Raw genomic sequence first — 12,974 nt, 5'->3', positions numbered from 1 at the left:
CTAAACTTGATTTACTTGTGGACTATTGTACTACTGATGGGGATGCAAAAAGTGTACAAGGTTTACAAGAAGCAATGCAAGAAATATTTGACCCTTTATGGTCAGTAAATAGACTGGCAGATACTATACACCGGGGTCAAAGTCAGTTCCGTGAGGTATTGCGAGCAAAATTTAGTGTCGGTATGTTCCCTGGAGCTACAAAGGCCCAGAGGAATGATATTAAAATAGCTTTTGCCAATGATTTAAAATTACGTTCGCATGGTATAATGAAATGTTTATTTGCAAAATATAATGGTGACCGACAAAAATTTCAAAATGTTTGCCACACATTGTTAAGTCTGTCGTGAATTGTTATAGTGGTAATTGTAGCAATACGTGTAGATGGAGCATAACACTATGTAATGGTGGTATAAAAACTAGTTGGTGGTACAAATCAATTAACCTTAGCAGTCATGGTTTACAAAATGGGTCTTTGAAACCAAATAAGACTGACAAATTATTAATAGAATCATTGTTAGAAATGAAACTGTCTCAGACCGCATTAAATCAGATGCAATTTTTCAGCAATACTAATAAGTGTGAGTCCGTCAATAGGACAATTTCTACATATCTACCTAAGAATAAGAATTTGTCTCGCAATGCCTTAGGCCGTGCATTTGCAGCAGTCTTGAAAGTCAATAATAAACGGGATGTTGCATTGGCTAAGACCCTAAAAGCTGTAGGTTGTGGTCTGGGTAGAAAGTCTCGTGCTGTAGTGGCTCTGAAAAAAATGCGTAAACGTGAAATATATGATTGTGCATATCAAAAAAGTTTACGTGTCAAATTAAACAGGTTAAAAGCTCGCAAAAAACAGGCTATCAAATTTCTTGTTAAACAAGAGAGTGCGAAACAGGTTGATTAGTGGATATAAAAAACATCAGTTAGAACCAAAGCTATGTCAGAATTCAAGTCCGAAAGAATTCGTTCCACAGCCAGGTTGTAGTTCTTGGCCAGATTAACATTTATATTAAAAGGTTACACAATATGGTTTTCTTTCAGCCTTTCAGGAAGCATATTTAGTTATTTATTTATTTATTTATTTATTTACAGAGAATACTAAACATCTTATAATATATTAAAACAAACACTTTTTCAGGAATATATGAGCATGATATGAGTTAGTTGTGTTTTTTTTAAATTAAAAAGTTTGTTTATTTTAAGTTTGTTATGAAAATGGGATAATGGTCCAAGACACTGAAATAAACTTTGTATCAGACAAAAAGACCACTTCATATCTCCCAATGCATGCATGCATGCATCCAACCACAGTACATACAATGACATGAAATAAAATTATAAACAAAATAAAACCATGAAAAATTAATCTTACAACGTCATTCACAGTTTGCCTTTGTAACTCGATGTCATATTTGGATTTTTTTTCTTTCTGTTATTCTTTATTTTGTTTTTTGTTGTCTTATTTAATTAATGACTGTCATACTTTGTTCATTGATTTGTCTCTATGTTTCACTTTCATTTAGTTCTCTCAGACCGCATGTTTACTTCCTTTGATCAGCTGTTGATTGAATGACCCAGTTTTCTGACACAGTAATGAAACCATCAAGAGTTACTCCCCTTGCACTGTAAAAATTAGTAAACACTGTCGAAAAAAAACACATAAATGTTTGACTGAGCTTATAATCTTGCATAAACATGTTTGCCATGTTTGTTTCAGTGTCTTGGGGGTATGAGGGTGGGCTTTTTTCCCATTTTCGTTTTTTACTTGTGTTAAAAACTTGTATTTTCAGAAATGATTAATGTGGAGGTAAAATGTGCAAGGCATGTTTACTACAAAATAATAACAAACCACAATTTCAGATTCAGCATGCAGTTAGTATAGTTTGTGCCATGCTCAATATGTGTGGTGCATTGGTGTGAAGCTACACATATTTTTCTTTGATTGTTAATCTCCCGAGGTTCTAAAACAATATGGTCTGTATTCACACACAATGCATTATGACAAAGGTGTGAAGCATCTAAATTTTTGGCTAAATCAGTAGATTTCAATTGCAAAATTTTTGCTAAACGTGCAACATTCATTTTAGTACGTTTGGCATTTGGGTATGTAACATTGATCATCCCTAGAATATAATTATTTCTCCTCTGAGTGGCCCCAGTCCAAATAATGCATGTCCCATTTTCTGCCTCTTTACTGTTTATAAGTATAAAATTGGTATATTTTTGATAAAAATCAAAATTATTGGAAGCCATTTTGTATTCTTTTTAATCAAATAGCACTAAAAGAGTGTAACTGACCTCGATTTCAGCAGCTCCCATCCGAAATTGTGATCATTGAACCATGAAACACTCCAACACCTTTGAAATAATAGTTCACAATTTGGGTCAACATTTTTAATTAATTCTACATAGGCGGTAATGGTAACGTTTTCCTCCGTTGCTCAGTCCATATCGTTTACTTGAACATGTGTGATGGCTCATATCGAAGCTGATACATTTATACATGTCTGGTTAAATTTTCGGGGTGGCAAGTGAGATTACTTTTTTTCGCAAATTGCTGGACCCCGGAAGATGGTGAAAAATGTCACTCTCCACTTGAATTAATCCCAAAATTTTGATCATAAAACTCAATAAAAAAATTGTCCTTTCTAATAATTTATTTCAGGTCAAATCTACATATTTCTTTTCTCATCACATCAGCTCTATAAAACAGTTCTTATTGTTTATTTATGTCCATTTTTAAAATCACAGCATCCACAATTGTATGGCGGACTAATATTGTTTTTTAATTACGTCATCTGAGTTCCTCATCGCAAGGTCTATTAGGGATCCTGACCCATATGGCCAGAAATTGTACTAGTAACCCCAAAAGAAATGACAAAATGGACACGAGACCACCACCACCTTTTAATTCCCAACCACCACCACCACCATTTAATCCTCCATGGGCTCAAAACAGTCCCAACTTTGATCAGAGAGGAGCTTATTCTTACAATGGTCCCCCATCACAAGATTTTGGGTTAAACTAGGAAGGGTCGACTCTGGTGACCGGGAGAAGACCTCAAGGGTTGAATTTAAAGGTCAAAATTTGGTAGAGAAAAGTATTCCTATTGACAATAGAACTCCTAAAGTAATTAATAAAGAAGTTAAATTTACAGTGGGCATTGATTCATCTGATGTGAAAGATGATAGGTCCTTGGTTAAAAAAGAAGTTAAATTAACAGTGGGCATTGATTCATCTGATGTGAAAGATGATAGGTCTTTAGTTAAAAACAATTGTAGTCAGGAGAAAGAAAAATCATTAGATGTTAGTAATGAAGAATCTTTTATACCTGAAAGTGATGAGGAAGTTGAATTTTCATCTAATGTTAAAGATGAAACTCCTCAATCAAACAAATTGGACATAATTGGTCGACAAGTCGTACGTTGCGACGGTGTTTATATAGACGGCAGTATTCAAGGAGTCAAAGTTACTTTTACAGCAGACACAGGTGCTGCTCGAACTGTAATTTCTACTCGTATTTTCAAAAAAATTCCACATTCTGACAGACCTAAACTTGAAAAGTCAAGTACCTTGGCTAGTGCCAATGGCCAACCCTTAGTTGAAAAGGGAAAAGCTATTTTTAACCTTGAATTGGGAATTTGTCCCTAGCAAAAGAATTAGTAGTGGCTGAAATAGAAGATGAAGTGTTATTGGGATTAGATATTTTGATGAAGGGTGAGATGGGCCCTGCTGATATAAAATTAACTGAAGGAGTTATATTGTTAAATGGAGTAACTATTCCATGTATCCAAATAGGACAACCTGAACCTGTTAGAAAAGTCAGAGCAGCTGACAATTTTATTATTCCCCCACAGAGTGAAATACTTATTGATGTTTTTGTTGATAAAACAGAAAATGATCCTATATCCCCACCCCAAGATTATTTGATAGAACCCAGTCCCAAATTTATAGAAAGTCATCCTGTCATGATGGCATCTAGTCTAGTTGATATTTGCCATGATGTAACTAATAAAGTTAGATTAATTAACCCTTTTGATCAAGAGGTTCAAATTAATCAGGATACTGTAGTTGGTTTAGCCGAAAAAGTTGAAGACCAACCCATTATTTTGTTTTCATCTGAAAACACTAAAGATTCTACCAATTTTGATAGTGTCAGACGCATTAAACTGGAGTCAAATCCAGTAACTTGGCAAACCAATGAAGGTATAATCCGTAATATAACCGAAAAGGGTACTACGGACGGAGGGAAAAGTGGAGTTGTTCCTCCACACTTAATAGATTTATATACTGAGGCCTCTGAAGGTCGCTCAGAAAGTGAACATGAAGCCATTGCAAATCTTTTACATAAATATACAACAGCTTTTTCTGCCCATGAGACAGATTTAGGACTGACTCATTTAACTGAGCATTCCATTGATACTGGAGATGCCAGACCTTTAAAACAAGCATCCAGGCGAGTACCTCTGGCCTTTGCAGAGGAAGAAAGAAAAATTGTTACCCAAATGCTTGACCAGGGGGTTATAGAACATTCATGTTCCCCATGGGCCAGCCCATTACTCCTTATAAGGAAGAATAATGGTAAGATAAGACCAGCGGTAGACTATAGGAAAATTAATTCTAAGACTGTTTCTGACGCATTTCCACTCCCGAGAATACAGGATTGTCTTGACGCTGTGTCAGGCGCCAACTTATTCTCTGTTTTCGACCTTATAAGTGGATTTCATCAAATTCCCGTTAAACTTGATGATAGGCCTAAAACAGCTTTTACAACAAAGTATGGACTCTATGAGTTCAAAACTATGCCATTTGGCGTTTGTAATGGTCCGGCTACATGTCAAAGGCTCATGGAGCTAGTTTTAACTGGGCTCCAATGGCAAATTTGTCTTATCTACTTAGATGACATTATTGTCTTTGGTAAAAACTTTGAAGAACACATGGAGAGACTTGATATTATTTTAGATAGAATTTCTAAAGCTGGTTTGAAATTAAAACCAGAAAAATGTAGCTTACTTCAATCTGAAGTTACTTTTCTTGGCCACATTATTTCAATTAAAGGAATTCTACCCAATCCTGACAATGTATATAAAATTTTAACTTGGCCTACTCCAAAAACTCACTGAAGTGAGACAAGTTCTAGGCATGGGAAGTTATTATAGGAGATTTGTAAAAGATTTCTCATCCTTAGTAAAACCACTAACAGAACTTACCAAGAAAATCAAAGGGTTCAATTGGACACAAGACTGCCAAGTTGCCTTTGACAAATTAAAAAGTGTCTTTACAAGTCTAGAAATAATGGCCTTTCCAAAAGATGAGGGCGAATATTATCTTGACACCGATGCATCTGACATTGCAATCGGTGCTGTCTTAAGCCAAGTGCAAGACGGCCATCTAAAAGTAATATCTTATGGGAGTCGTACTATTAATAAAGCTGAGAAAAATTACTGTGTAACGGACAAAGAGCTGTTAGCTGTTAGACATTTTGTAGAATATTACAGACAATATTTATTGGGACGGAAATTCTGTGTCAGAACAGACCACCAAGCACTTATTTGGTTATTTAGTTTAAAAGAGCCAAAAGGTAGAGTTGCCAGATGGCTAGAAATACTCTCACCATTTAATTTTTCAGTAGAGTATCGCCCTGGTATAAAACATGGCAATGCGGACGCTATGTCCAGATGCCATAATCCCCGTGAATGTGACTGTTCCCAAGTTGATAACTTGGAATTTTTAAAATGTGGCCCTTGTAAAAAGTGCCACCAAAGAGCAATTGATATGGATAGCTCTCTGTTGAATTTATCAGAGATGCTAAACCAGACAATAGCAGGTCAAAATAAAGATGACCCAGTCCCTTGTAATGAAATCATTACAGCCCCCATATGTATGGTAAAAACCAGACAGCAGAAGGACCAAGATATTTGGACCCCTTGGGAGGGTGGACATTCACAAACTGAATTGTGTAAAATGCAAGAAAATGACCCTGATTTAGGACCACTCCTTAAGGTGGTACCCAACACTTTCACTAAAATTAATTTGGCTCGTTTAATTTTCATTAAATTTTGTCAAAGTATTTACTTAGACCTTTTAACAAAAATATAAAAATTCAAAAACTTTGAACCAACCGTTTAATCAGAAAAATTACACTGGTTATATAGCAGTTTGACAAACTACAATTTTGATCATTGAGAAGCTTAATATTCCCTTAAGAACACAACGTCATTAAAACGTTCTGCTGATTTTACAGAGTTATCTCCCTGTAGTGTTAGGTACCACCTTAAATGGAAGAAAACTAGTCAAAGACCAACAAAGTCTGATATACAGCAAAATAGTGCTGCGACACGACATTACTGGCACATATGGGATTCCATTGTATTAATAAATGGATTGTTATATAAAAATTTCAGTAGGAGAGATGGTGTAGAGGACCATACACAGTTTTTAGTCCCATTCCTACTCAAAAAGGAAATTTTAGAAAATATGCATAATTCGATATTGTCAGGCCATTTAGGCAAAAAGAAAACAAAAGCTAAATTATCTCAGAGATACTTTTGGTACGAAATGAGGGAGGATATAGATATCTGGATTAGTCAATGTGACATATGTAGTGCAAATAAACACCCTCATAAGTCAGCAAGAGCCCCACTAGGAACTATGCCTGTTGGTGCACCACTTGATAGGCTAGCCACTGATTTTCTAGGTCCCTTACCCACCACCCCTAGAGGCAACAAATTTATTTTAACTGTAACCGACTATTTTACCAAGTGGGTTGAGGTATTTCCTGTTAAAGACCAAACTGCTGTTGTATGTGCACAGTTGATTTTGAATGAAGTCATCTGTCGTTTTGGCAGTCCCTTGGCTATTCATTCGGATCAAGGTCGAGCCTATGAAAGCCAAATTTTTCAGGAATTATGTCAAATTCTTGAAATAAGAAAAACTAGGACAAGTCCTAGAAATGCTAAATGTAATGGACAAACAGAAAGATTTAACCGTAGTATTTTATCTATGATAAAATCTTATCTCAGGGGAGAACAGACCAATTGGGACATGAACTTGGGCTGTTTAGCCGGTGCATACAGAGCTAGTCCAAATGAGTCTACATGCCTGACCCCAAATATACTTATGTTAGGAAGGGAAGTTAGACTTCCATATGAGTTACTACATAAAGGACACCCCTTGGACCCAAATGAAGCTGAAACTTCATGGGGCAGTCATGCCCTAAAAATAAAAGAACGAATGCAACGTGCACACTGTGTTGCACGAAAACATTTGGAAGTAACCTGTAAAAGGCGAAAAGACTTTTATGATAATAAAACAAATTTACATGTATATAAAGTCTCAGATAAGGTGTGGTACCGTAATGAGATTAAAAGGGAAGGAATATGTCCCAAATTACAACCCCTTTTTATTGGTCCATATCTAGTGACCCAAAAGATCAATGACTTGAATTATGAAATTCAAATAGATGCCCATACCAAAAGGAAAGTTGTTAATCATGACAAACTGAAACCATATAATGGTCAATCCCATCCCAAATGGATTAAAAGGTTTAAACATTAAAGTATGACTTCTTTTGAAGAGTCAGTACTGAGTCAACACATTCGTGACATTGTTTAGTTTTGTTATTTAAATTGTGTATTCACAGTATACACAAAAATTTATAAATGTTTGTTGAGATATGTGTAACTACATTATTTGTCCTTGACAATAAGTTTGACTTGAATTTAAGTCGAAATATTTTGTTATCCTTATTGCTATATACTTGACCTGGGAGGTCACATGTACTTTTAAAGTTAAACAACTTTAAACTTTGCAGTTTTAAAAATTAGACTAAAGTCTGAATACTTTCTGGAAAATAACATAACGGCGTACAGAATTTAACACTTTTGCCACAAGGTCATGTTTTCGACCTGCTAAAAATAAAATCCCCCCTATAATAGGTCATTTACTAGGATGGTTGTGATCTGTTTTTTTTTTGTGAAAACTGATATATATAGGAACTTTTACTGGGCGAGTCCCTGTGTTAAACAGGAGACTTTTATCTGCCCTTATTTTTTCAGATGTCTGCACAAATACGCATATCAAAGAGAGGCTTGGCTTGCAGGTGTTTGAGATGCCCCCCCCCCCCCCCCCCACAGAAGAGGCTCACGTGGCGGAGAAGACCCGCATGGAGGGCCATATTTTTAAGAGGCACCTGGCCCTAGAGGTGGCCCCCTTTTTCTGCACTCTATGCATGTACAGGTGTGAGTCGTTAAAGGCTCTACATAAGCATGTGGATACCTTTATGCCTCATGTGAATCAAAGAAACTTGTTTATAGCTGAAAACAAATTCAGAGGGGATACAGAATACTTGTTTCAAAGTAACACACCACATGTGTTTAATGCTGTACCTGGCTTCCCAGATTACGAGGTCTTGCCTACGTTAGATTCTCAGAGGCATTGGGCAACCAAGGCCCTGGCAAGACCTCTGGCCACTCCAGTAGGTGCAGCATTCCAACATATCAACAATACTACACAAACCCAGGCTCCAGTAAGGGCAGTGGCTCGGCAAGCCATCCGCCCCATTCAGACCCAGGGTCCGGCGGCAAGAGCAGCACCTGTCCAGACCAGAGCTCCAGTAAGGGTGTCAGGTTTACCAGCTACACACCCTTACCCCACTGGCAACAGCTACCATGCTGCTGTTGCAACACCACAGCCATCCCTGCAGTCAAGGTTGGGACCACCGGTTTGTGTTGGTGCAGCCTCTGCACGCCGCCTTGCCACACCTGTCAGCCTAATACAACCTACTTTGGTTAACGTCCCTGCCGCAACAGTGGGACTTGCAGCTAGCCAGGTCATGTCATTGGAGTCTAGCACTCCAATGGATGACCTATATGACTTCTTCATGCCTGATGTCACCATGACCTCTATGGCAGACCCGTCGACTACCATATCATCAGCCATCTCGAACTACCTGCCAATAGAGACAACATCATCTGTACCACCTACAACTTCTGCTTACCAACTGTCCACCTTACCTACTGCCACTGCCAGGACCAGACCGGAAACACCTATGTCTACCACAGGAATGTCAAGTCCTGATCAGGATCCATACTCGCCGGGTATTACACCTACCGTGCAGTATATTTTTGATCAGGATTTGATTCAAGACGAGGATGCAGAATATATTCTTCCACAGATTTTGGGGGAGGAGGAACCTCAAACTTCAACTCCGAAACCGCAACCTGTCCATACCCCTCCACCTGCTTTGGAACAACCTTCAACAAATTTTAACCAGCAAGTTTTATCCGCCCTATCAGCCTTCACCACCACCCAGGAACTCTTGCTTAAAGAGATGACCCGAAATACCAAAGCAGTCCAAAACCTCTCATCTGACATTGCATACCTGCGTGGGCAGTTTCGGCAATTTGAAAGGGTGCAGGGTCGCCCTCAGACAGTGCAAGACAGATTGTCAAACTTATCAAACCGCCCATTTAAACAAGCACGCAGGAAACCTTATGTAAACCGATTGAAGACACAACGCCAGCCCAAAGTGAAGTCAGTGGTAATGAGAAGAAGGATCCAGAAAATAAAGAAAACTGACATTAATATCATTATTTTAGTCTGCATTGTATTTACTGTTTATATATAACTTTTAAATTTTGGCCTTCCTTGACTTATTGTCAATTTTGTAAAAATTTAACTAACTTGTTTAGTATTAAAGCTAATGAAATTATTTTGTTAAAAGTGAAAATATTTGACATTTGAATTTGGTATTGAAAGGAAAATTTGTTAAGAGAATTTATTTATATGAAATTATATTCTATTAAGTGGTCAGTAAGATTGTAAGGCTTGTGGTGTAATTTTTGATTTGAGATATATTTTAGAAAGAAATTTTAAAATTAAAGATCAATTCTCCTTGTAAGGGCAACTCATGACTTTACCATCTGTGTTTTATAGCCTCACATTTCTTCTTATTCCGTCATACATTTGAACCTTGATAACCTCTTTAATTTTCTTGTAGTATAATAGGTAGAAATTTTAAGCATCCTCCAATATTTCACATTTCAATCTTTCGTAGCATAATTATATAGTTGTTGTTTTGTATTTTGAAGTAATGTAGATGATAAGTCCATAGTACATGTACTCATTCCTGGTTTCCATGAGTAATTTTCAAGTCAATAACGAGGCATAGTTGTAAATACAAGTGTAGTTTTAATATATGCCTGTTGAAACAATTTTTCTGGTTTCTGGTTAAACTGTTAATCTGTGACTTCCAACCTGAAAATATTGAAACATTAGATTATATTATGTATTTTGTTATATATATATTTGCGAGGACGCTTAATGTTTTATTGGGGGGGGGGGGGGGGGGTAAAATGTAAGGCACCAGCCCCTACTCAATTTAATATAAGAATTGGTTGATATTATTGTGTGTGTTATATGACAAGTACATGCAGTGTTTGAATTGTATGTTTTGAATTGTGCATAGATTTATGATGTTATTTATTTGAATGTTCACCGTATGAAATGTGTTGTTAAGACAAGCAGCTTTAAGTATTTTTGATCATTTTGTAATTGTTCATTTTTTGAATAGAAACAGTCATCATGACAGTGACATACAAATGTAATAGAAATAGAACATATTTTATTCAATTTTATTATTGACTAGAAATTTCACAACTGTAACATTCTCATTTTTGAATGATTTATGGCACCTAAAGTTAATTTTTCACAGTTTAAATCTTTGAAATTGTTATAACAGAAATAAATTGGCATCACATACTTCCCAATATCTGTATAATATCTGACTCTTGTTAACATAACTTCCTTGTTAATTCATTTGAAATTGTTGAAACTTTTGTCCTTCTCCATGTTGATATATAAGGATAAAGTGTCGTCTGCTACAAGTGCCTCGTTCCAGAATTAATTTCCATTTTTAAACATGTGCTGATGTCAATCCACATAAGGTGTTACTGTTAGAAAAACGCTATTTTGATGCGTGTTGTAAAAAAACTGTAGTTGTTGTATGAAGAAATGTTATTCCTGATACCAGTTCTGTTGATTGAATTGTTGTTATATGAAGTTTTCCATTGTAGACTATGCAATGTAAATTACGAGCACCTGTTCTGAGTGTTTATCTTTATGAATGAATGTGTACATTCCTGCTCATGCGCAGTAGTTATAACATGTCAATCTGATCGTTGATGATTATTAGTTCGATTTTTAATTTAACGCTTTCACAGTGGTACTCACCGGCATATCGTATATCCATGAGTTGTATATAAAGTAATCACATAGGTTTTATAAGCTGTCAAGTTGTTTTAACGGCGAATTCTGTAATTTTTGTCAGCCGTTAACACACACATGTTTTGTTCTCATATTCAAGCCGCTACTTCCGGTGGCGCAGTTGTAACTTTATTTATAGTTGCCAAGGAGAATTGAATTAAATAACATAGTAGAAGCTTTTATATAAATATAAGATGAGAAATGTATTTTATTTGAATTTAAGAATTATTTTTATAAATAATTATTTTTCTTTAAATCTAACTTCCGCGGGAATTTCCTACGTTCCAACATCCAACAATCCAACTTCCCACATTTTCCAACGGTGACGTAAAAAACGCTAAAACGTTAGTCTTGCTTAAAACTTTGGCTTGTTAAGGCATATTTTGGATTCAAGTTAATTTAAGACATATTTCCATATTTACTCTAACTAAATGTATAGTTATTTAAGATTGAAAAGGTAAAAACAATGTCTTTTTAGTTATTGAAAGTTAAACCTATTTTAGCGGACTTTTAGGAGCATTTTAATCTTGTTTTCTTCAGTCATGTTAAGTTAAATTTAAGAAACTGTAGCTTTTATACCTTTAGTTAATTTGACGGATTTTCCAGGCAATGCTTTAATTAAATAGTTATTTGATGTTTGTAAATTTTAAAACACTTTAAATAGGAATAAATAGGCAATCTTTAGAATTAAGGGTTATGGTTTCCATAAGGTTTGGAAACCATATTAAATTCGTTCACAGTTAGAAAGGTTCTAACTGTTAACTTAAAATAGGTACTGTTTCAGGAAGGACCTGGCAGTTGCCTTGATTTTGTAGAATGCTGTCTAAGTAAGGACTTGACAGTATTTCTTTTAACCACATTTTTTTGTATATATATATATCAGGAAGGTCCTGATAGCTATTTAAAATATTGAACTGATAAGGTATCAGTTTCCTAAACTACTTATCTAAATCAGAAAAGGTTTCTGATTAACTTCTGCACGAAATTTTTAAACTTTATATTTATAGAAATTGTTAGTTAAATAAGTAATTTATATAGCAAGACTCAACCAAAATTTTCTTATACACATCAGTACAAATTATTATATAGTACTACCAACAGTACTATATAAAACTAGAGATCGCAACCTCCTACTGTATTTTTCCCATGTATCTCAACACATTTAATTAACTTATTTTGAATTGATAAATTGATAAACAGATTAGTTCCTACATTTTTATTGGGACTCTAAGACTGGTTTAGAGCGGTTTAGAGAGGTGCTAGAACTTTTATGATGTAATAACTGTACATGTATACTTATACTGTGAAATACATATTTGATACCTATAATATATAAAAATAAAGAAATATATGGAAACTTCAAAACTTGTTTGGTGTTCTTTTCACCAGGATATAGCATTATAATCTGATTGTCCGGATTCTATGGAGAACCTTTAGTCATAGAATATTCAGTGTTGTCAGTAATAGTCATTTAGTCTTGAGTTTTATACTTTTCCAAGTGGTTGGAATTCAGAGATTAAGTTTTGTTTTCTGTTGGGTTAGTCAACCCCTGGCTCGCTACAGTACCTTCTCAATCTATCAGTTGTCGTCCTGAACATGCATGACATATTTGCCACTGTGTGTTAAGTTACCAATTATTAATCAATCATGATCATAAATTAGGTTTTTAGTTTTGCTGCAATTTAATAGGGCAAAATGAGGCAGTTGATAA

At 35.5% G+C, this 12,974-nt stretch overlaps 1 long non-coding RNA gene across 1 annotated transcript; it reads right to left on the bottom strand.

The window, feature by feature from the left end:
* Window positions 1-450: 450 nt before the first annotated feature.
* On the bottom strand, window positions 451-12,271 carry LOC139512356 (uncharacterized). The gene is made up of 3 exons (XR_011662250.1): window positions 10,761-12,271; window positions 9,919-10,255; window positions 451-760 (listed from the first exon to the last, which is right to left on the bottom strand). It is a non-coding gene; the product is annotated as an uncharacterized lncRNA (long non-coding RNA).
* Window positions 12,272-12,974: the final 703 nt, after the last annotated feature.

Source organism: Mytilus edulis, chromosome 1 (assembly GCF_963676685.1).
Source record: "Mytilus edulis chromosome 1, xbMytEdul2.2, whole genome shotgun sequence".
Taxonomy (NCBI): domain Eukaryota; kingdom Metazoa; phylum Mollusca; class Bivalvia; order Mytilida; family Mytilidae; genus Mytilus; species Mytilus edulis.
Note: the sequence above shows the minus strand (reverse complement) of the source record. Positions and strands in the feature narration are given on the sequence as shown.